General features: G+C 37.0%; 1 protein-coding gene across 1 annotated transcript in view; it reads left to right on the plus strand.

Annotated features, from left to right (window-relative positions):
- ptk2aa (protein tyrosine kinase 2aa) overlaps window positions 1–23,435 on the plus strand; it is a 160,485-nt gene continuing 137,050 nt past the window's right edge. The window contains exon 1 of the mRNA XM_063014944.1: window positions 1–147. The gene's annotated coding sequence lies outside the window, so the exon portion shown is untranslated. The remainder of the gene's footprint in view (window positions 148–23,435) is intronic.

A 23,435-nucleotide genomic window follows, 5' to 3' on the forward strand; every position in this document is an offset into this window, starting at 1 on the left:
GGGAACGAGAGTGAGCGACCGGAGAGAGAAGCTCACCGACTGTACACAGGATTCAGCTATACTGGAATGTATTCAGTTATTTTACATTAAATACATTCTGAGAGGAGACTATAAACACTAAAGGGCTTCAAGAAGTTGGAAAAGCTGGTGAGTAAAGTAAATTCCATGTTATTTTAAGGGTTTGTTGGGAAGCTGAGGGAAAGCGGTACTGTAGCGTTACATATGTAAAGCTGTAGCACTGAGAGTTGTGCTTTTACTAGATTTCATTTGTCACAATAACGGCTTTCATCATTTAATAGTATTTAAGTCCACACTACAGACTTGTCTGTAAATAAATACAATAGTGCCAGGCAAAAATGTCTACTGTGTTTCAAACCTGGGAACAATTGTACCAAGCTGTAACTCAAACCATAAGCGGTGGGTTTGTATAGGTTGTGTAGGTGTGAGGGTTGAGCGATATTATGAAAAATATCGTATTACAATGCACAGTATGCATCACGATACCATATGTGTGTACCACCTCCTTGTTTCTACACTCACTGTCCATGTTATCAGCTCCACTTACCATTTAGAAGCTCTTTGTAGTTCTACAATTACTGACTGTTGTCCACCTATTTCTCTCCATACCTTTTTAGCCTGCTTTCACCCTGTTCTTCAATGGTCAGGACCACCACAGAGCAGGTATTATTTAGGTGGTGGATCATTCTCAGCACTGCAGTGACACTGACATGGTGGTGGTGTGTTAGTGCGTGTTGTGCTGGTATGAGTGGATCAGACACAGCAGCGCTGCTGGAGCTTTTAAATACCGTGTCCACTCACTGTCCACTCTATTAGACATGCCTACCTAGTTGGTCCACCTTGTAGATGTAAAGTCAGAGACGATCGCTCATCTATTGCTGCTGTTTGAGTTGGTCATCTTCTAGACCTTCATCAGTGGTCACAGGACGCTGCCCACCGGGCGCTGTTGGCTGGATATTTTTGGTTGGTGGACTATTCTCAGTCCAGCAGGGACAGTAAGGTGTTTAAAAACTCCATCAGCGCTGCTATGTCTGATCCACTCATACCAGCACAACACACACTAACACACCACCACCATGTCATTGTAGCTGCAGTGCTGAGAATGATCCACCACCTAAATAATACCTACTCTGTAGTGGTCCTGGGAGAGTCCTGACCATTGAAGAACAGCATGAAAGGGGGCTAACAAAGCATGCAGAGAAACAGATGGACTACAGTCAGTAATTGTAGAACTTCAAAGTGCTTCTATATGGTAAGGACAGTGAGTGTAGAAACAAGGAGGTGGTTTTAATGTTATGGCTGATCGGTGTATGTATGTATGCATATGTACATACACACAATGGTTTGTGTCATTATACTTTAATTCACTGTTAAGTTGGATAGCAGCTTTTCAGTGGTGTGATTTTGATTTAATTCATAATATGATAAGAAAAAAAATGTTAAAATAAGAATTTGTGCAGGTATAGTTTTAAACCAATGAACCTTATAATTTATTGGCAGTAGTTAGCATGTAATCCATGCCTTCAGTCTCTTGAAAGTTTGACATTTGGCATGTTCTCCCAATTCCTTGTTGGTTTCCTCCCTTAAAAAGTACCAGAAGGAGGATTGGCTGCTGTAAATTGCCGCTGTGTGTGAGTGTGTTATCTAGAGATGAGTTGGTATGTTATGCTCCTGGGTAGGTTCCAGACCCATTGAAAACGTTACCAGGGTAAAGTGGTAAATAAATGGATAAATAAATGCTTACATTTATGACCGTCACACTGTGCCTCATCAGCGTCTGAGTCATACCAAAACAAGCTTGATTTTGTCATCTTAAGTGACATGTAAATGAACACTACAGGCTTATTTGTCAATAAATACATTGTGGCCAGCTTGGACACTGTAGTGATGATATAACTAGTAGAGTGCTGCACTTAAGCACAGGTGCTTAAAAGTTTGTTTCTCGCCTCTGTTGACTGTGTTTGAGGTTTTTGGAATATTCTGTTTCTGGATGGGTTTTGTGTAAGCACTCTAGGTTTCTTTCTACTCCCCAAACATGCAAAATATGGATCTGCTGCTTTAAATTGCATTTAGATATGAGTTAGTACATGTGTAACTGTGTTGAATGTGTTAAACATTTGCAAGATTGACAATACATGAAGATGTATCTTTGGCCCATGACCCTCCTGATTTACCCACACGTTCTATGTTTCTTAATCAGTTTAAACCTGTCAATGGCTCGTCTAACTGATCTTATTGTGACTCTTAATTAAACTCTTCTGTTTGTGTCTCGTTTTGCCGATCGTGTTTGCGCTCCTTATTACTGAATCTAACCGTTACCGTGTATAATCCTTGTTGTCTTCCGTTTACTGTTTTGGTTTTCGCTGTTTTTGGACTCTACCTGATTTTGTACACTGTTTTCGCCCTTTTTATATTAAACTTTCCCTGATTTATATTCCGTGAGCGTCTGGTCAGTTTCTGCTTCGTGACATGTTGGTATTTTAATTAAAATATAAAGTATGTAAACAATCGCGATTGTCACATTCTAACATCGGGTGAAAACGTTCATTCGAATTAACCGAGAAAATCGCCCAGCCCTACTCTCTGCACCTCATTTCGGATTGTTAGACAAAGTACTTGATTTGAAAGAACTTTTTAAACCAAATCAAGACAGTATTATTACTTTTGGAAATTTTGATTTGGATTGAGCAATTGTTAACAATCAGGCTAGGCTAGTTCAAAATGCAACCATGTGGTTCCTGACAGGTACCAAGAAAAGAGAGAGCATTACCCTGGTCCCTTCACCACTGCGCTGTAAAATACAGAGCTGAATATTAAAGTTTTATTATTTGTTTTTAAAGCTTTGCACGACATGGCTCCAAGCTATATCACTGACCTCCTGTGCTTCCATTCCACCTCACAAGCCCCACACTCCTCAAACCAGTTGCTCTTAGCCATTTAAAACTCTCAGATGAGGTTCAGAGGTGATTGCGCCTTTTTTTGTAGTTGCTTCATGTCTTTCAACTTTCATAAAGGAATTCTCCACAATAGATATTCTCTCAGGTGTTTGAGTTCTTTTAAAGACTTACCTGTTCTGTCTTGGTTTGTTCTTTCTTGCAGTCAGTAGTTCTTTTGTTTTATTGCTTTTTAAATATGTGTGCAATTTTCCTTGTTAAATTTGTTGTGCCATTTGGACTAGTCTTTGGGTGTTATTGTTTGTTATTGGCTACCCACTAAAATTTACATTGTAAAAGCTGAAGTGTTCTGCTTGCTCTGTTTATTTCGTCTTTCTGATATTTTAATAGGATGCTGTAAGCATGTCATATATCGGTTAACCATTGAGTAATGACAGTTTATTATCAGTTAAAAGAATTTGGCAAATTTGCATCCCTATCTGTAATAGAACTGTCTCATGTTTAAGGTAAAAAGAATATTCATTATTATCTATTAGTGTAAGAATTATTCAAGTAACGTTTATCTAGGATCAGCATTGTTCTGATGCTTTAAAAGAACTAAACTGCGGTTGAGCTATTCAGAATAACATTTTGTGCCCAAGGGGGTTTCCTGAGCTTTCATGCCCAGCTGTGCCGGGTTCATATTAAAAAGTTTAGCTTTTGTATAGTGTAGCAGCAATACTTTGTCCGCTGGGCTTCAGAGATCTTCAGGCACCTAATGAGAGTGCTGTGTCTCCTTGTCCCATGGCAGTGATGTGCTGTGCTGTGCTGACAGCTGCTTTATTTTTAGACTCGACTGTTCAAGCTTCACTGTGTTTGTTATCCTGTCATAAGCCAGGCAATGTATATTTTATGCCTGTAGGACATGCTGGAGACTGCTTTTCTCTGCAGTACACGTTGTAATTAAGTAAATATACAGCTGCATTATTAGATGTTGAAATCTTATTCGCCTAGCTTAAAGATTTTAGATCAAAGAAAATAGAGTAACAGGAAATAAACCTGACTGAATGATTTTTAAGATTATTTCTACATTTCTTGTCTATTATGCCTTACAAGTATTGCAGATGTTTTAGTATTTTCTGTTTATGCAGCCCCCCAATTACCTGAAGATACCGAAACTGCACACCTCCACCCAGACTTTGTTACAGCCAGCGAGCAAAGAAAATTGATGCTTTATTGATATTTTAGAGTAGCAGGATATTTTGTTAATACTGCCAAGTTATTATATATTTATTTATTAGGATTTTAACATCATGTTTTACACTTTGGTTACATTCATGACAGAACAGTTAGTTACTCGTTACACAAGATTCATCAGTTCACAAGTTTAATGTCAAACACCGTCCCAGACAATTTTGTATCTCCAATTCACCTCACTTGCATGTCTTTGGACTGTGGGAGGAAACCCACGCAGACACGTCAAGAACAGGCAAACTTCACACAGAAAGGACCTGGACCTCCCCACCTGGGAATCGAACCCAGGACCTTCTTGCTGTGAGGCGACAGTGCTACCCACTGAGCCACCGTGCCGCCCCCATGTTATTGTTTAACCCCAAAATAATATTGCTGTTTTTAAAAGCTAAGGTTTTAAGACCTAAAGTTAGTTTCCAATATGATTAAGCCATTGGGAACAAGTGTATTGAAACCATGGTGAAAACTAATGAGCTGTCACAAAAGCTAAGTCGAGATGATTTTATTACACCAAGGCTAAGGGTTTAAGAAGATTTCCTTCTTGTCCAAGGACCTTGAAAATTTCTAGATACACTGTTGGAAGTATTCCAAACTTATGTCACTAAAGCACACCTGCTATCGTTTTACATTTATTTTATGCCTTGAGTGTGTGTGCATGTCTCTGTATGAAAATCTTTATATCTGAGAGTGTATCGTTTCATTGTGTGAGCATGTGCACAAGTGTGGGTATCTGTATGTACGCAATTGCAGCAGGTCAGAATGAATAAAGCTCCTTTTTATGAGCCCAATGTAGGAGGCGGCAGCTAAAGTGCATGTCTTAATGTCATTATTGAACAACACAGGCTGGACATTTATGCTAACATGGTGCTGTGTAGTTTACTTGCAATATATGGTGCTATGCATTAGGAGTGGTATTGACATAGACATGACACAGCAGACTGCAATGATTGAAGGGTTAGAGATGGAATAAAAGAGTAATATGGACAAGTCCCACAACACAATAACAAATTAATGAAATAATTAATGAGGTTTAAATTGCCTAATGCATGGTTCTCTACTTTAAACATTCCAAATCAGCTAAGCATAAAAACATATTTAGTTTTCTTCAATTTTTTATGCACATTTTTTAAACTAAAATGAACCCTCATGTTCTGTTTAGGGTCCCTGAGAGCCTCTTTAACACCTCACAAAATATCCTTAGCCTTTTCAATCACCTTGACATTTTAATGAAAACTGCAAGTAAACATTAGGTTTATATTGATATTGTGCTCCAAACACCCCATAATCTATACACTTCTGTTTGGGGTCTTAGCTAGAAAACATGATTAAAGGCAATAGATTTTCAAATGATTTTCTTACTGTCTGGTGTTGCAGCTGACTTTCCTACACACACACACACACACACACACACACACAACTCTTTACAAAATCTCCCACCTCTCTCTCACTCCAGTTAATTTAGTTATTTAGTTTGGTTAATTTTGCACTTGAACAACATTTGGGTCACTGGAATTCCCAAGAACAAGCCAGTATAGACAATGTGAACAGAACTCGAAGGTTAAAAGAGTGTATGGAAACCCCATTATAGTGTAGTCCTAATGACAGGATAAGGAGTAACCACACACATAAAGAATGCATTTTTGTTGCATTGATGATAACTGGTCAGGAAGAGAGCTTGTGTTTACATCAGGGAGTGTAAATTACAGTGTGTGTCTGTGTATATGGTGGGGGGGGGGGGGGTTGTGTGTTGTGCTAAATGGTGCACTTAGAATTGTTCAGGATCAAGCTGCCTCACTGTGTCCCTTAGGATAGTTAAGGAAAAGGAAGATGTCTTTTCCTTTTGGCAGAAGCTGTTGTTTTTGGATAATGTAGAGGCAGCTAGAGCTTCTTAAAGCAGTTAATGTTCTGCCTTCTTCTTTATTAATCACCCTAAGCAAAAAAGGCTTGGTGTTTATCACTTGGTACAGCCTGAAATGCATTAGCCAGAACGTTAAACTTAAACCACTCATCTATGCCCTGTGGCTCCCACGAGTAAAACTTTCTCCTTGGAACTTAATAGGTTTTTTTTTCTTGTTGCTCTCTGATTTGATACGAAAAGCATCATCTCTGGTGCGTTCCAAGCATAACCTAATGTTTTTTTCTTTGCATTTTTCCCAAATTTCTGACCAATCTAGTCATATCCAATACCCTATTGCATTACACTTTCTTTGTACTGATGCTGACTTCCACTTCTGACTGAGGAGAGCCGTGACTAACACGCACCCCCTCTGACACGTGTGCAGTAGCCGACTGCGTCTTATCATATGTGGATCAGACTCACAAACAGAAAGCCACGCACTGATCCCATTATCCCTTGTCTCTGTGCAGGCGCCATCAACCATCCAACAGAAGTTGTAACTGCATCAGTTATGAGGAATCCCCTCCGTCACCCTTCCTACAAATTACCCTATAATTGTTTGTGTAGGCGCCCAGTAGCAGAGCTGAGATTTGAACTCACGAGTTTGAGAAGTCAGCTCTGGTGTGCTAGCTTGTTTTTTTACTGCTGCGCCCCTCAGTTGTTTGTTTTACAGAATTCATCAGTTATACTGTTGAATGGATGTTTAACTGATAAGACAAGCTCATAGTGTCCCATTAAAATAAATAAGTCAAGAGAAATGGAGCTTGTTTAGAAAATGCAATAAGAATAGGCACTGGTGTTATTAACACCCGAAACAGCTAAATTGGGTTGGAACATATTTACTGAACAATGTCAAATAACCAGTGAGTTAAAACAAACCGATACTGCAAATTGAGTATCTGCCAATACCAATCCGATACCGTCATGCACCATGGTTAAACTAGCTAGCTAAATAACAATGCTCAGACTGTGAAACAAATATTGTAAAGGAATAAATACAGAACCTACAACATCACACGTATTCAAAACTGCTGTTTTTATTTTAACTTTTACACACAGAACATTTAGCAGCATTTTTGTCTTGTTTACCAAAAGTGTCTACAATTGAAAGATGTGGCTGTCAGTCAAACCTGATGGACCAATTAGAATTGACGCAGAGTTGAGATTTTCCGTTAAAGTTCTGTCACGTTTTTAGATGATTAAAAACCAAAGCGCGCTTATTACAAAACCCTGCTGGATTTTGAAGAGGGAAACGGAAAACGGTGTAGTTTGTTTTATTTCATAACACTAATGGATTAATCGTTGAGGATGTGAGATATCTCCAAGCCGAGACAAGATAGGTTTTCTTTATCTCAGGTGAGAGATTTATCATTTATAAAGCTCTTTTGGAACGTATCTTCATGTGTTATTTGCTTTACACACAAACAATGGCCTTATTTACATTAAGTGTTATTTACATTAAGTGTTATTTACATTAAGCAACAGTATCGGATCGGATTACATGTTTTTTTCCTTCCGATATACGATCCAGTGATTTGGGACAATATCGGACCGATACCGAGTATTAAAACCATGATTACCCTGACAGCCCCAGAAACTGACTAACAGAAATTGCTCTCATTAAAAAATGATTGAAAAACCACCAAAGTATGTTTTTTAACAGTTTGGATTTTCGCAGGACAGAGCAAGAGACCCTGAAATTAAAGCTTTAGTTCCATATTCCGCTCATAAGCTAATGGGTAGAGACAGAATCCTGCATGTGGCAGTTAGAGAACAGTAGATGTGTTGAGAGGTAGTCAGATGGAAAAACTCCAACCTAACCTGATCAGACCGGAGTTGTGCTGTGCAGGCTGATGAATGTTCCATTCACAGGCTACGGTTATAACACTCAGATTTTTACACCAGCATTTTAAACAAATGTTGTCTGTCAGGATGGTGACCCATTTGTCATTAATGGGTGCTTTGTTGAAAGGGGCCATCATTGCTTCATATGAGTGTGTAAAAAGCTGTTCAAAAATGAATTTATTTCCCTAAAGTACCACTGCTGGCTCAGGATTGCTCATTAACATTACAGGACATTTTGACTGACTGTTCTTGGCTATGTATGACAAGGTCCATTGCACTGCAGTAAGGTTGGATTAAGCAGGACTGCTAGTACTACATAGTTATTACTTCTCAGACTAATAGACCTTTAAAAGTGATACTGTTTCCCCAGATACACATTCAGTCTGAAGAAAGCATTTCATTACCTACAGTTATTTCTCTCCATTAGTACCTGTACACGAGTTGTCTGTGTGAGTGTGGTGGTTGTGTTTCTAAACAATAGGAAGAAACATGTTTTTTCCATCAAGAGTGGCTGTGTGGGATTGAACACAATAGCTTCTGTTTCTTTCTGCTCCTATGGGAACAAACCCTCACACCTGCATTTAGTATAGCTCATTCTCCATTGCCGGACGTTTACCCCCAGCATTGTGTATAGACTTTTAAAAAGAGGAATTGTTCTCTGCACGTGTGTTGTTGAGTAAAAAAATATAAAGGGCTGAAATTTGTAGCCGTATGCTTTAATGAATCCATTTCATGCAAAATATTATAAAATGGATAGTTCCGGTCCTAAAATCTGATTGGCTGAGCCGCGTTCGAAGCCGTTGTAAAATCCCTGATAAACGCACACCTATGACCACCTCACATCATTCCATATTAATACGCCACTGAAAAGAAAAAGTCAATGTTATGTTCGCCGGAAGAATGCTTTTTGTAAGTGTTTTTGTAAATAAAAACATTTATTTATTGAACATTGTTGTATTTTATTATATTTTATGTTGACCGCCATTTTATAAAAGCAATAAGCCACTCGAGACCGTGCGTTACTGCTATGATTTTATCACGGGGAAAGACGTTTTAGGCAAAACAACCTTCCCCGTGATAAAATCGCAGTAACGCACGGTCTCTCGTGGCTTATTGCTTTACTTGAACAGTTTGACAAATAGGACCTGACTGATTTATACTGTCATGACATTTGTAACGAAAGGAAAATTGAATTAATTATTCCTTTCGGCTGCTACTGTTAAGGGTTGCCTAGGTGGATTATTTGTCCGTGTATTTAATTTGTTTTTACGTTGGATGTCCTTCCTGATGTAACCTTCTATTTGTCTGAGCTTGGGACCGCTCCCCCCTAGTGTCAAATCATGTAACTCTATGCTGCCTCTGTATTTGTGAGCCCAGCTCAGGGTTCAAACCCTCTGAACATTTGTTACCAGCAGCGTGGCTCTTACCATTGCGCCACAAGAGCTCATTGATTGCACCAGCTAGTTGTTTTTTTGTTAAGCAAGGGTTTTTTGGTAGGGGTACTAATGATGTAAACGGATCATAATTGGTACAGTGTTTACCAAGCATCACATAGATCGGGGTGCCCAATCGCAATCAAGATCTACCAGTCGATCGCATAGTGCACGCTGGTAGATCGCGTCTCATTCCCACATGAAAATAATTAAATGTAAATATCAGTCCACCCTTAGTGATGAACACTTGGAAGCCTGCTTAAGAATTGGCATCAGCAGTTATTGTCAAGACTACATAAACCTGGCTGACACCATTCAGTGTAAATCATCAGAATAAGATTAGTGTTGCTTGCCCTGTAACGCTGAATATCAGTATAGGCAACTGAAGCACATTTAAAAAAAGCTTCAATATGATGAGGCCAACATTAAAAAGAAGAACGCGGTGACCTGTCGACTGAAATAGTAGAAATGTGGGCACCCCTGACATAGATGTTTTTCCATACAAAAGTTACAAGAAATGGCGTCGCAATAACAGTAACATTGACTTTTCTTCTGCTAAGTTATTTTATACAGATTTTGGTACAGATTTAACTACCGATGCTCCCTTTCCACACCCCTTCAATTGTTTTGCATTTACCTAAATGGAACATGTTGATTTACTTGGCTAACACACTACATTGTCATTTTCTCGAGGTAAAAAGCTATTTTTGCTTTTAAGGTTAGCCATAGTTGCATTATTTCTTCAATTATAGGAACAATATTTGTCTAGCATTAGTATCATTTAATACCCCTCCTACCCCAGCCCCCAGCCCCCTACTACCTAAACTGTGAAATAATTCATGAAAATACACAGATTCTTTTTCATAATCTTAGTATCAGTACTTTTGACATTCATGTAATGCTTTCAAGTCAAAGAATCTTTAATATCAACAAATACATATCACTCCCACTGCTGGAAAAAGTCTTTAAATAAACTTACATTTTGTAGTTGGTAAATGAAACTTTAAGCCCACTGTGATTTATATCTCTGTCATAGTAAGCAATACCCAATGTTGTGTAATTCTCGAACCTACTCTGTAGAAATGTAGAGCAGTCTTTGAGGGGTTTTTGTATCTGTTGGTCCTGGATTTTGTAAAGTTGCTTTGAGACAATGTCTATTGTAAAAAGCGCTATATAAATAAAGTTGACTTGACTTGACTTGATGGATGGGTGTCTTGTTTGCTATCTTACAGATACATGCAACGTTCTAAAATTGAAACTCCCAAAGTCATACAGGCTTTGACAGTATATTTGCAAACTTGACAATAAGAAGATTATGGATTAATTATGTTATTGTGTTGTAGACTATATACACCTGTTTACTGCTTTTTAGTAGGTGTTTTGGATGCTAGACCAAAGAAGCTGTATGTAGTCTAGGTTGTACTCAGTCTCTGATCAGCTAGTATTTATGTTTAGCTTTGTGTAAGTGGGTCCTTTCACATCGCCTTGTGTCAGATGTATCAGATGTTTGTTTTACTTGTGTATGCAAAAGGCATTTCTTGGTTAAAAAGCTGCCTGTGTAGGTTGTCGCCTGCAAAAGACATCGCTAAAGCATGCGCATCCGGAATTGAATTGAATTTCACTTTATTACAACAACTCTTAGATCAGTATGGCGTCAAAATAGGGCCAAAAGTATTGAGAACCAAAAAGCAGATTTTGAGAACCTAAAGAGCAGATTGTGTGTTCATTTTGTATTTTACATTTCTGAATAGTCTGTTTTACGCTTTTGGCTGCGCTGTTTCTCAGTCACGTTTCTCTCGGTCTCACTTTCAGTATAAAAAGTTTCTCGCTTACGCTGTTTTCTGTGCTGCTCTCAGTTTTTCTCTCGAGTAAAAATTTTTCTCAAGTTAGAGTTTTGGCCCCGTTTTGACGGGTGGGCGGGACCTTGTCACTCATTGGCTGCTAGAAACAAGCCCTGCCGGAACACTTTTTTGACGGACGGGCGGGATCTCGTCACTCATTGGCTGCTAGAGATAAGCGCCGCTCACCGAGTACATCCTACAGACATCCTTCGTCTCCTTAATCCTGCAGCCTGAAATGGTTCCAGCTCCTGAAGGAGATTGAATGTTGTCTGAATTTTCATTTAGCCAGCAGAAGTCAGGAAAGGGTTTTTACAACTTTGTGATCTTGCAAACTTACAACTGCACTCTAAAAATTCTAATTTGGCAACCCAGTGCTGTAAATATCGGACAGAACACACGCTGGGTTATTTAAACCCAACTTGTTTTGTTATGTTATGTAATTGTGCTGGTTTGTTTCAACAACCCAACTATAAGGATCTTTTTTACCCAACGCTGCGTTAATTTCACCATGAATGTTGTTTACTCCAATGCATTGTTTACTGATGCTGATATGTAAATAATAATACTAATACTGCTACTGTTGCTGCTTCTAATAATAATAATAATGACAACAATAATAATAAAGTCAGCACAAAGATGTTTTTATTATTTTGAATAAATAAAAAAAATATTAAGTACAACAATGTATATGGATACACAAAAAAAACTAAATTTGAAAATGAAATCAGACAGATTAATATATTATTTACACTTATTTAAGAGTTACATGTGTTTCTTTGATTATTTGTATATGCTTCATAAGAGACGCTGCTCTAAAGGATCATACAAACAGGAATCGATTCCTCTGTTCATATTGCTGCAAATACTGCACCATGCTGCTCCACACTGTTAATAAAGGAGCAAAAAGAGATATTAATAAACTAACTATGGTTAAAACATTGGAAATAAATAATAATTAACAAGCGTTCCCTGAGATAAAGTCTTATATCCACTGTAGTTAACAAAGTAAGCTAAAGCTAAGTAATTAAACTAAACATAGGCTTAGTATTTTATTAGCATTTAAATATTAAAATAAAGTAAAAACACTTACCTCAAATACGCTGCTGCTGCAAATGTCCAAACTGTGTTGTGATCAGGGTTGACATATTGCTACAGTGTTAAAACTAGGGCTGTCGAAGTTAACGCGATAATAACGCATTAACGCAATCTCAATTTAATGCGATTAAAAAAAATAGTGCCATTAACGCAAATGACATTACGAGATTTTTTCACTTCTAAAACTAAAGCGATTAATTTTTCACCCACGGGAGACAGATTGAATTATTCTCACTGACCACACTCACACGCACGTTTAATGTTATTTAGTTCCGTTTGAGAAAAAAAACCCTTTAAAATAGAGCTAACAGTGAAGATAACCGGTTACAAAAGCAGCGACCGCTGTTTGTGTTCAATTCTCTGTTCACAGTGTCGATACAAGTGATTCAGGAGTCGACTCATTGTAAGCGCAGCGTAAGTTTCTTTTCTCAGTCATCTCTCCGTGTTTACTGTTATAATGAATGATGCGGTTGTAAATAAACACCAACTACTACAGAACATTTTGTGTGACTCGCTTACCTTATAAAGCTCAGGCTTAATTATACTGGTTATTACCACAGAGCGGGAGCCGACTCAGAGTCGTTTACGATTTACCGAGGTGAACCACGAACGTGCTGATAGAATCGGCTCAGATGGGATCGGACTGTATTATCTTTTTAAAGTAAATATTTCAATCAGCAGAATCGCATCGCATGTATGATGTGCACAACGTTAATTACGTGCGTTTATTAATGAACATTAATTACGTTAGCTTATCAGAAGCTATTTTTTTACAATTAGTGATGGCAAGCAACTGTTCCACTGCACTATTTTACACTAAACACTACACTATTCCATAATGCTCCAGATTGCATCATTCTAAATAGGTATCGGTATCGGCGAGTACAAAAATACATGTACTTGTACTTGTACTCGTACTCGGTTGGGAAAAAATGGTATCGATGCATCCCTAGTGAAAACACACTCACTTCGTGTAGAAACGTCCATCAAACCATCGTCACGATACAACCACAGAAAAGTCTGTTACAATAACCGCGCATCTGACATATATACGAAGTCAAGGGTCTCTGCTGGATAGTATTACTGCCTAGTATGTGAGTGAATAAAACTCCCTTACAGTTTTCTCTTGTCCCAGCAGTTTTTAACATCAGTACATTTAGCATAAAATATGTTCACCATTTTAATTGTAACATTTCACTTAAAAATCCTTGTTTTCTATAACATTTACACAGATTTTTTTAATGCGATTAATCGCGATTAACTATGTAAAATTCTGAGATTAATCGCGATTAAAATTTTTAATCGTTTGACAGCCCTAGTTAAAACGTATTTCAAAACCCACCGAAATGCATGGAAAATCACCAATGTGTGCTCATAGAGAACATTATACTAATAAACTGCTGATATCTTACAGATTAGTTATTATACATTTAGTGACATTTAAAACATTTTTATTTGCAATGCTGTGTTCCTTGAACCCCTCCCAAGTTTAAAATAAAAGCCTTCCAATCTGGCAAGAATATAAACGTACACTGGCTTATCTCCAGCAGCCAATGAGTGATGAGGTCAAGGAGAAAAACTGAGAGCAGCGTAACTGAGAGCAGCACAGAAAACAGCGTAAGCGAGAAACTTTTTATACTGAAAGTGAGACCGAGAGAAACGTGACTGAGAAACAGCGCAGCCAAAAGCGTAAAACAGACTATTCATAAATGTAAAATACAAAATGAATTAAAAATCTGCTCTTTAGGTTCTCAAAATCTGCTTTTTGGTTCTCAATATCTGCTTTTTGGTTCTCAAAATCTGCTTTTTGGTTCTCAATATCTGCTTTTTGGTTCTCAATATCTGCTTTTTGGTTCTCAATACTTTTGGCCCTATTTTGACGCCATAGATCAACCTCCGTGAAGCTGGCCCCCCATGTGGTCAGAAATGGAATATAAATATTATTATTCGTTTGTGCTGCGTTTGTGCTGGTTTGTGCCGTAGGAATCATCGTTTGTGCTGGCACCGTTTTAGAGAAATTAAGTATTATATTTTATTACCCGTGACATCATTCAGCCCCCCATCAGAGCCCAAATTGCACCAAAAGCATCTCATTCGTTTGTGCTACGTTTGTGCTGGTTTGTGCTGCTAAAAGAAACATTTGTGCTGTTTTAATTCTCAAGTTATTACGCTATAAATATTACACCTGTGACGTCACCAGCCCCCCATTAACGTCCAAATTGCTCTAAAAGCATCTCATTCGTTTGTGCTACGTTTGTGCTGGTTTGTGCTGCTAAAAGAAACATTTGTGCTGTTTTAATTTGCAAGTTATAGGCTAAATTCTCTCTCTTTTTTTTTTATTAAGTGAGGACACTTAGCCCCTAACAATGTTAAAATTGCATCACAGAGTGAAATTTATTATAATCGAATTACCTTTAAAAACCTTTAACATTTTAAATGTTAAAATGTTATCCATAACATTATCCATACACATGTTACACAGCTAAATTGATTTGTGAATTCCAAATGTTAATGTTATTTCAAAGGTTTTAAATGCTTGTGGGCCGTCAACAAGTATATTCTACCTACAGACTCACCAAATAATCAAAATGTAACATAGCTTAAAAAAGTTTAGTCACAGCAAAATTCCATGGTTTGTGTTATAGCTCTGATGTCTTTGTTATTCTATTTATATAGGTGTTCAAACCAGAGTAAGAAGTAAAGGCTTTAACAAGACCACCCAGTAATGCAAGAGAGAAATCAGAAACAACTTCTTTTGGTACAGATGCTCCTCCTCTAAGCCATTCAGAGACCCAGTTTGATATGGCGTTAATGTCATGCCGCTCAGACAGCATTTGCACCACTGGGATGTGAATAGAAGTATCTCCATGTGAGGACAGAACTCCTTGATATGGAAATATATGTCCGGATGTTTCTGTTGGTCTAGTGAGCCTTTTGACTACTGTACCTGTAGCATTAAAACTTACACTTGAGTCTTTACTAGTATTTTGTAGACTAGTAGTTGAGAGGGGGTCCAATAGTGGCATAAAAAATTTGTCAAGGCCGATGTCATGAATACTGCCCCTATGAGGCACACTGTATTTTATTAGATGAGGGGGAAAGGATGGGGTGTTTGTGTTCTACCTCCCTATCCCCTTTCTTTTGTTTGGCTTTTCTTAATGTACTCAGGCTTGGTAGGTGGGCAGCTCTGGGTTACCGAGTGGCATTATCTTGTAAGCCTCTGTGGCTCGCCACACATGTAGCAGTTTTTTACCCTGCCAGAGTTCTTCAGAGACCGGCAGTCTTTTCTCTCCAGATAGCATGTGCTTTGCCTTTCCAGTATGAAGACTGTCATCAATGTAATCAATTCTGCATTTTAGCACTGCTGGTGTGCTCACCTCTGGTAGACTCTCACTGGAAATGGACAATTTTGCAGTACAGTGGCCAGTGATGTCAATGCACTTAGATGCACTGTGTGGGTACACTTTTGCTCTCTTGAAACTAAGTATGCAGGCTAATCTGGTCATGTTCCAGATCTCTTCATTTAGGACATGAGACCATGTGCCAGAATTAGAGCTGTCACTGTCTTCATCTGCCTTTACCTTCATCTATATTTTTGATGCAATCATTTTCAATTTCAGTTGATTTGTCTTTCACTTGCCTTTTAATGTGTATGTACAGCATATGTTTGTTTTATATTTTTCACAGAACTGTCCAATCTTGTTCTAAATGTCATTAATATGATTAAAATTCTCAGAGGACTATTACAGGGTTTTATTAGAAGCAATAAATTACCTTAAAATGAGAATTATGTGTTTATGCGCTATGAAAGCTCTTTCCTGGAATGTCTCTTCCAACAGTTGCCTGAGGAGAGGACAAAAGAAAAGTATGCTCAGACCTTAGTCAAACGTGACTACCAACTTTTTGTTGCTAGGACAATGGTCTTTCTCATATGTGGTTTTTTTTAAATAAAACTTGCATAAAAATAATGTTTTTTCATGCCATGCCTTGGGTTGTTGAAGCCCACTTTACTGGCCAGTGAGCGTAATTGAAAGGTAGGTCTTTATAATAACGTGGTAATGTGGTGTATAGTGGAGCAGAATGACATTCTGCCAAGGTTTTAGTGCAGCATGCTATCTAGTGAAAGGGAAAGTACAAACAAAATGAATGAGTGCAGTGTAATTAGACAAGGCAGTGCATCTTAATACAATAAATATGCAGGGCAGCATGATGGAAAGTATAAATGTGTAAAGTATGCAGATTTGTGAAGACCTAACAGAACTGACAGCAAGTTGCACAGGGAGATGGATAAACAAGTATAACCTTAATGACTAATATGACGTTATATGGTGAGGGTTATATATTTGTGTGTTTTGTAAGTGGATGCTGCAGTAGATTCTTGCAAACAATGTTAATGAGCCGAGGAAGCTTTGGGGTTACTTATTTACAGTGTCATTACAGTGATACACATATGGGAATCCTGATCACCAGTAAACTGCATGTCAAATTAGACATGCATTGCATTCTTCATAAAATACTTGTATTCATACAACAAACACTCCAACTCTGCCTCAGTATTTTATTACTGATGTTGAGTCTACTGAGACACTTTTCTCTTCATAAAGTGACAATAAAGTACAAAATATTGAAAATAAGTCATCTTACTGTTATTTGTTATATGGGTTTAAGTTTAAGTTGTGCTGTCTGAAAATGACTGCTCACAGTCAAACAGGTCCCCACCCTGTATCTCAGACTTTGGCCCCACCGTTAAGAAGTCACATAAGGACAATTGGTTTATTTATCAAAGGACTTTTGACATTAAAATTATTGATGCGACTAAATAAGAATGAATAGAGAGAATGCCATGTAAAACCTATACTTTTGTAGTGTATATTTCTGTAGTGTTAAGTGATTCACAGTTTACAAACGTGTTTTAAGTTATGTTCTGCCATAAGTTGTGTATATTGCAGGAATATCAATTAAAACATGAAAACCAATTAAAACTGCGTGTTTAGTTTCAAGAGGATATTGAAGAGGATACGCAGTATGGCTGAGTGCTTTGACATATCTGTGCAAAGTGGAATCCACATCCAATGACATCATTCAGATGAGATGACGTCAAACAAAATGATGTCAAACAAATGAGATGGTTTTGATGCAATTTGAACATTTTATTGGGCTAAATGTCCTCAATTTATAAAAAAAAAATATTATTTAGCCTATAACTTGAGAATTAAAACAGCACAAATGTTCCTTTTAGCAGCACAAACCAGCACAAACGTAGCACAAACGAATGAGATGCTTTTGGTGCAATTTGGACGTTAATGGGGGGCTGGTGACGTCACGGGTGTAATATTTATAGCGTAATAACTTGCAAATTAAAACAGCACAAATGTCTATTTTAGCAGCACAAACCAGCACAAACGAATTAAAGGGTTTTGGTGCAATTTGGACGTTAATGGGGGGCTGGTGACGTCACGGGTGTAATATTTATAGCGTAATAACTTGAGAATTAAAACAGCACAAATGTTTCTTTTAGCAGCACAAACCAGCACAAACGTAGCACAAACGAATGAGATGCTTTTGGAGCAATTTGGACGTTAATGGGGGGCTGGTGACGTCACAGGTGTAATATTTATAGCGTAATAACTTGAGAATTAAAACAGCACAAATGTTTCTTTTAGCAGCACAAACCAGCACAAACGTAGCACAAACGAATGAGATGCTTTTGGAGCAATTTGGACGTTAATGGGGGGCTGGTGACGTCACAGGTGTAATATTTATAGCGTAATAACTTGAGAATTAAAACAGCACAAATGTTTTTTTTAGCAGCACAAACCAGCACAAACGTAGCACAAACGAATGAGATGGTTTTGGTGCAATTTGGGCTCTGATGGGGGGCTGAATGATGTCACGGGTAATAAAATATAATACTTAATTTCTCTAAAACGGTGCCAGCACAAACGATGATTCCTACGGCACAAACCAGCACAAACGCAGCACAAACGAATAATAATATTTATATTCCATTTCTGACCACATGGGGGGCCAGCTTCACGGAGGTCATAGATCAGCACTAAACCGTGTCTGAGGAACAGACGACATGGGTACTTTGGCTTCTGAATCTGGCTTCCTTTTTCTTTTTCTTTTTTTCTTTTTATGAGAACCAATTGAGAAGCCACATCCAGCAGCCGTTCTACTTCTATGACCACTTCCATCCTGTTCTTTCTTATTTGTGAGGCATGAGAGGAAATATAGTGTAATGTGTGCTTCTGGTGTGTGCTGTTTGGGATTAGAGTAAGAGGAAAATTAAGACTTGATGCCCGTTTATAAAGAATTGTGCGTATCTCATTTATCCTTGCCTGAAAGTATTGATCCAGAACAATTTTACATGGGACAATCTGCTCTTAAAATGTATGCCTAAAAATACTCTGGTTCCTGTGTCTTAAGCTAAGTAATTTGAAGGGAAAAGGTTTAGACAACATACTCAAACAATTAGGACAAGTAGTCATTTCTGCTTTTTCTGTCAGTCATACTTACTGTCTATTTAGAAGACTTCTGCTCCTTGGCTAGCGTCCAGGCATTCTCAGTTTTTTTGTTCAGATTAGAACGGCAGCACTTTTATTCTGAATGGGTATTTCTTTTAAATGATAATAACTCTATTTAGTTGACTGTTAACTGATAACCAACAAGCATATAGCGTCCCATCAAAATATAAAACGCATCACAGTTTCATATTAACACGAGGGGCTGCACGGTGGCTAAGTGGGTAGCCCTGTCGCCTCACAGCAAGAAGGTCCTGGGTTTGAAACCCAGGTGGGGCAGTCCGGGTCCTTTCTGTGTGGAGTTTGCATGTTCTCCCCGTGTCTGCGTGGGTTTACTCCGGGAGCTCCTGTTTCCTCCCACAGTCCAAAGACATGCAAGTGAGGTAAACTGGAGATACTAAATTGTCCATGACTGTTTGATATAACCTTGTGAACTGATGAACCTTGTGTGAAGATAAACTACCGTTTCATGTCATGAATGTAACCGAAAGTGTAAAACATGACGTTAAAATCCTAATAAACAAACAAACATATTAACACGACATTATACTTTATTTAATAAAAATCATTGTAATGTAGTGAACATATGAGTAATGTTTATCATAAACATAGTGAGCAGAACCAGTTTAACATGAAAAAATCTGCCCACATCACCCGTATTCTTAACAAGCAGCACTTGCTTTCGGTAATGTTGCGTATCAAATACTAAATATTCCTCATTACATGTAAAGCATTTCATGGTCTTGTCCTGGCATATCCTGGTGAGGTCCTTCATCCCTACACACCTCCTCACTTATTTAGGTCCTCTGATGGCAAGTTTCTCACTCTTCCTCATACTAAACTCTCCTTAATGGGAGGCAGAACTTTTAGTACTACAACCTCTAAGCTCTTGAACTACTTGCCCCAAACTCTTCATGACTGTCTCTTTTGAAGACTTTTTTTTAATTAGTAGTATTTCTGTTCTTGTAACTTCTCTTGTAAACCAACCTTGAGATTGTGAAAGGCACAGTATAAATAAAACTTATTATGATATTAGTATTACAATTATTAATGTAGATTTTATGCAATCTGTAGAGAACAGTCACAACATTACAAGTGCTAAGTAAACATTTTATTACAGTTCTTCTTAAGAACATTAGTGTAGTTATTATGCACCATCATTTCTGTAAAAATGTCAGGCTCCATACAGACATGAAACGGTAGTTTGTGATTTCAGTAAGTAGCAGTTCTCGTCAATCACAATTCAAATAAAATAAGGGAATAAAACGTTTTTTTTTTTCCTGCACTTATTAGAATGGCAGTGCTCTTTCTCTGAAAGAAAGTCTCAACTCTCATGTGAGCAATACCTTTACTCTCATTTCAACTCAAGCATCAGTTGTTTAAATTTCAATGACGGTTTTAACTAACAGCATTAAGCCAACAGTGACTGCTTTGTTGGTTATTGGTTAACCGGTTAGTCATTAAATGTTTTAGGTCCATCACATCCCGGACAAATAGACTACAAAACAGGTTTTACCTCAGGGCCATACGGGAACTAAACACTTCCAAACCACAGTCTGGACTCCTTTAAAAACACAACACAATGTTCCACTCTACTCTGTCCATATTAATATTTTATTTATTATGACTGTGCAATATATTCAGTGCAATATCTAAGCTATTCAGGGCATGTGCAATACCCCACTACTACCTCACTGCGGTTTTTCAACTATCGTCTATTGTCTTTTTGTTTAAATAATTATAGTTTTTAGTCTTTATTCCTTATATTTAAGATTTTTTAGGCACACATACATGTGTGTATTGTGTATATGTATATACTTCTTGCTCCTTGGTTACTTATTGCATTTGTAAGCACCGTTGTATTGCTGCTCAGTTTTGTTGAACACTCTGCAATGACAATAAAAGCATCTTATCTTATTAACATCCCTATTAGCTCCACTCTCAATTCAAATCAAATGTCAGCTGTTGAAAACCGTTAACATTCCGATTCATGAACTGTTGTTAAGCTAAAACTTTAAATGGATTTTTTTCTGTCAGCTAACACTTTTAGCAGCACTTGCTTATAGCACTTGCTACCAAAAGCTTGCAAAATTTTCATCCCTGCTTCCATGTGAACAGACTATCATTATAAAAAAAATGGTTCTCAATAAGCATATATTTAAGTAGGCATCCAATGGTAAAAATTCTGTTTTTAAATCTTTACTCAAAAATGATTAGCTTTATCTTCTTTTAACCTTCCATTTCCTTCCTGTGAAAGTATCCTCTTACAGCTCACTTTATAAGAAACACCTCTACATGTATCACTTTATAAGAAACACCTCTTATACACTTATCACTTTATAAGAAACACCTCTACATGTATCACTTTATAAGAAACACCTCTTATACACTTATCACTTTATAAGAAACACCTCTACATGTATCACTTTATAAGAAACACCTCTTATACACTTATCACTTTATAAGAAACACCTCTACATGTATCACTTTATAAGAAACACCTCTACATGTATCACTTTATAAGAAACACCTCTACACTTATCACTTTATAAGAAACACCTCTACATGTATCACTTTATAAGAAACACCTCTACATGTATCACTTTATAAGAAACACCTCTACATGTATCACTTTATAAGAAACACCTCTACACTTATCACTTTATAAGAAACACCTCTACATGTATCACTTTATAAGAAACACCTCTACACTTATCACTTTATAAGAAACACCTCTACATGTATCACTTTATAAGAAACACCTCTACATGTATCAATTTATAAGAAACACCTCTACACTTATCACTTCATAAGAAACACCTCTACATGTATCACTTTATAAGAAACACCTCTACATGTATCACTTTATAAGAAACACCTCTACATGTATCACTTTATAAGAAACACCTCTACATGTATCACTTTATAAGAAACACCTCTACATGTATCATTTCATAAGAAACACCTCTACACTTATCACTTCAAAAGAAACACCTCTACACTTATCACTTTATAAGAAACACCTCTACATGTATCACTTTATAAGAAACACCTCTACATGTATCACTTTATAAGAAACACCTCTACATGTATCATTTCATAAGAAACACCTCTACACTTATCACTTCAAAAGAAACACCTCTACACTTATCACTTTATAAGAAACACCTCTACATGTATCACTTTATAAGAAACACATCTACACTTATCACTTTATAAGAAACACATCTACACTTATCACTTCATAAGAAACACCTCTACATGTATCATTTCATAAGAAACACCTCTACACTTATCACTTTATAAGAAACACCTCTACACTTATCACTTTATACGAAACATCTCTACATGTATCACTTTACAAGAAACACCTCTACACTTATCACTTCATTAGAAACATCTCTACATGTATCACTTCATAAGAAACACATCTACACTTATCACTTTATAAGAAACACCTCTACATGTATAACTTTATAAGAAACACCTCTACACGTATCACTTTATAAGAAACATCTCTACATGTATCACTTTATAAGAAACACCTCTACACTTATCACTTCATAAGAAACACCTCTACATGTATAACTTTATAAGAAACACCTCTACACGTATCACTTTATAAGAAACATCTCTACATGTATCACTTTATAAGAAACACCTCTACACTTATCACTTTATAAGAAACACATCTACACTTATCACTTTATAAGAAACACCTCTACACTTATCACTTTATAAGAAACATCTCTACATGTATCACTTTATAAGAAACACATCTACACTTATCACTTTATAAGAAACACCTCTACATGTATCACTTTATAAGAAACACCTCTACACTTATCACTTTATAAGAAACACCTCTACATGTATCACTTTATAAGAAACACCTCTACATGTATCAATTTATAAGAAACACCTCTACACTTATCACTTCATAAGAAACACCTCTACATGTATCACTTTATAAGAAACACCTCTACATGTATCACTTTATAAGAAACACCTCTACATGTATCACTTTATAAGAAACACCTCTACATGTATCACTTTATAAGAAACACCTCTACATGTATCATTTCATAAGAAACACCTCTACACTTATCACTTCAAAAGAAACACCTCTACACTTATCACTTTATAAGAAACACCTCTACATGTATCACTTTATAAGAAACACCTCTACATGTATCACTTTATAAGAAACACCTCTACATGTATCATTTCATAAGAAACACCTCTACACTTATCACTTCAAAAGAAACACCTCTACACTTATCACTTTATAAGAAACACCTCTACATGTATCACTTTATAAGAAACACATCTACACTTATCACTTCATAAGAAACACCTCTACACTTATCACTTCATAAGAAACACCTCTACATGTATCATTTCATAAGAAACACCTCTACACTTATCACTTTATAAGAAACATCTCTACATGTATCACTTTATAAGAAACACATCTACACTTATCACTTTATAAGAAACACATCTACACTTATCACTTTATAAGAAACATCTCTACATGTATCACTTTATAAGAAACACATCTACACTTATCACTTTATAAGAAACACCTCTACACTTATCACTTTATAAGAAACACATCTACACTTATCACTTTATAAGAAACATCTCTACATGTA

This window comes from Trichomycterus rosablanca, chromosome 2, assembly GCF_030014385.1.
Source record: "Trichomycterus rosablanca isolate fTriRos1 chromosome 2, fTriRos1.hap1, whole genome shotgun sequence".
Taxonomy (NCBI): Eukaryota; Metazoa; Chordata; class Actinopteri; order Siluriformes; family Trichomycteridae; genus Trichomycterus; species Trichomycterus rosablanca.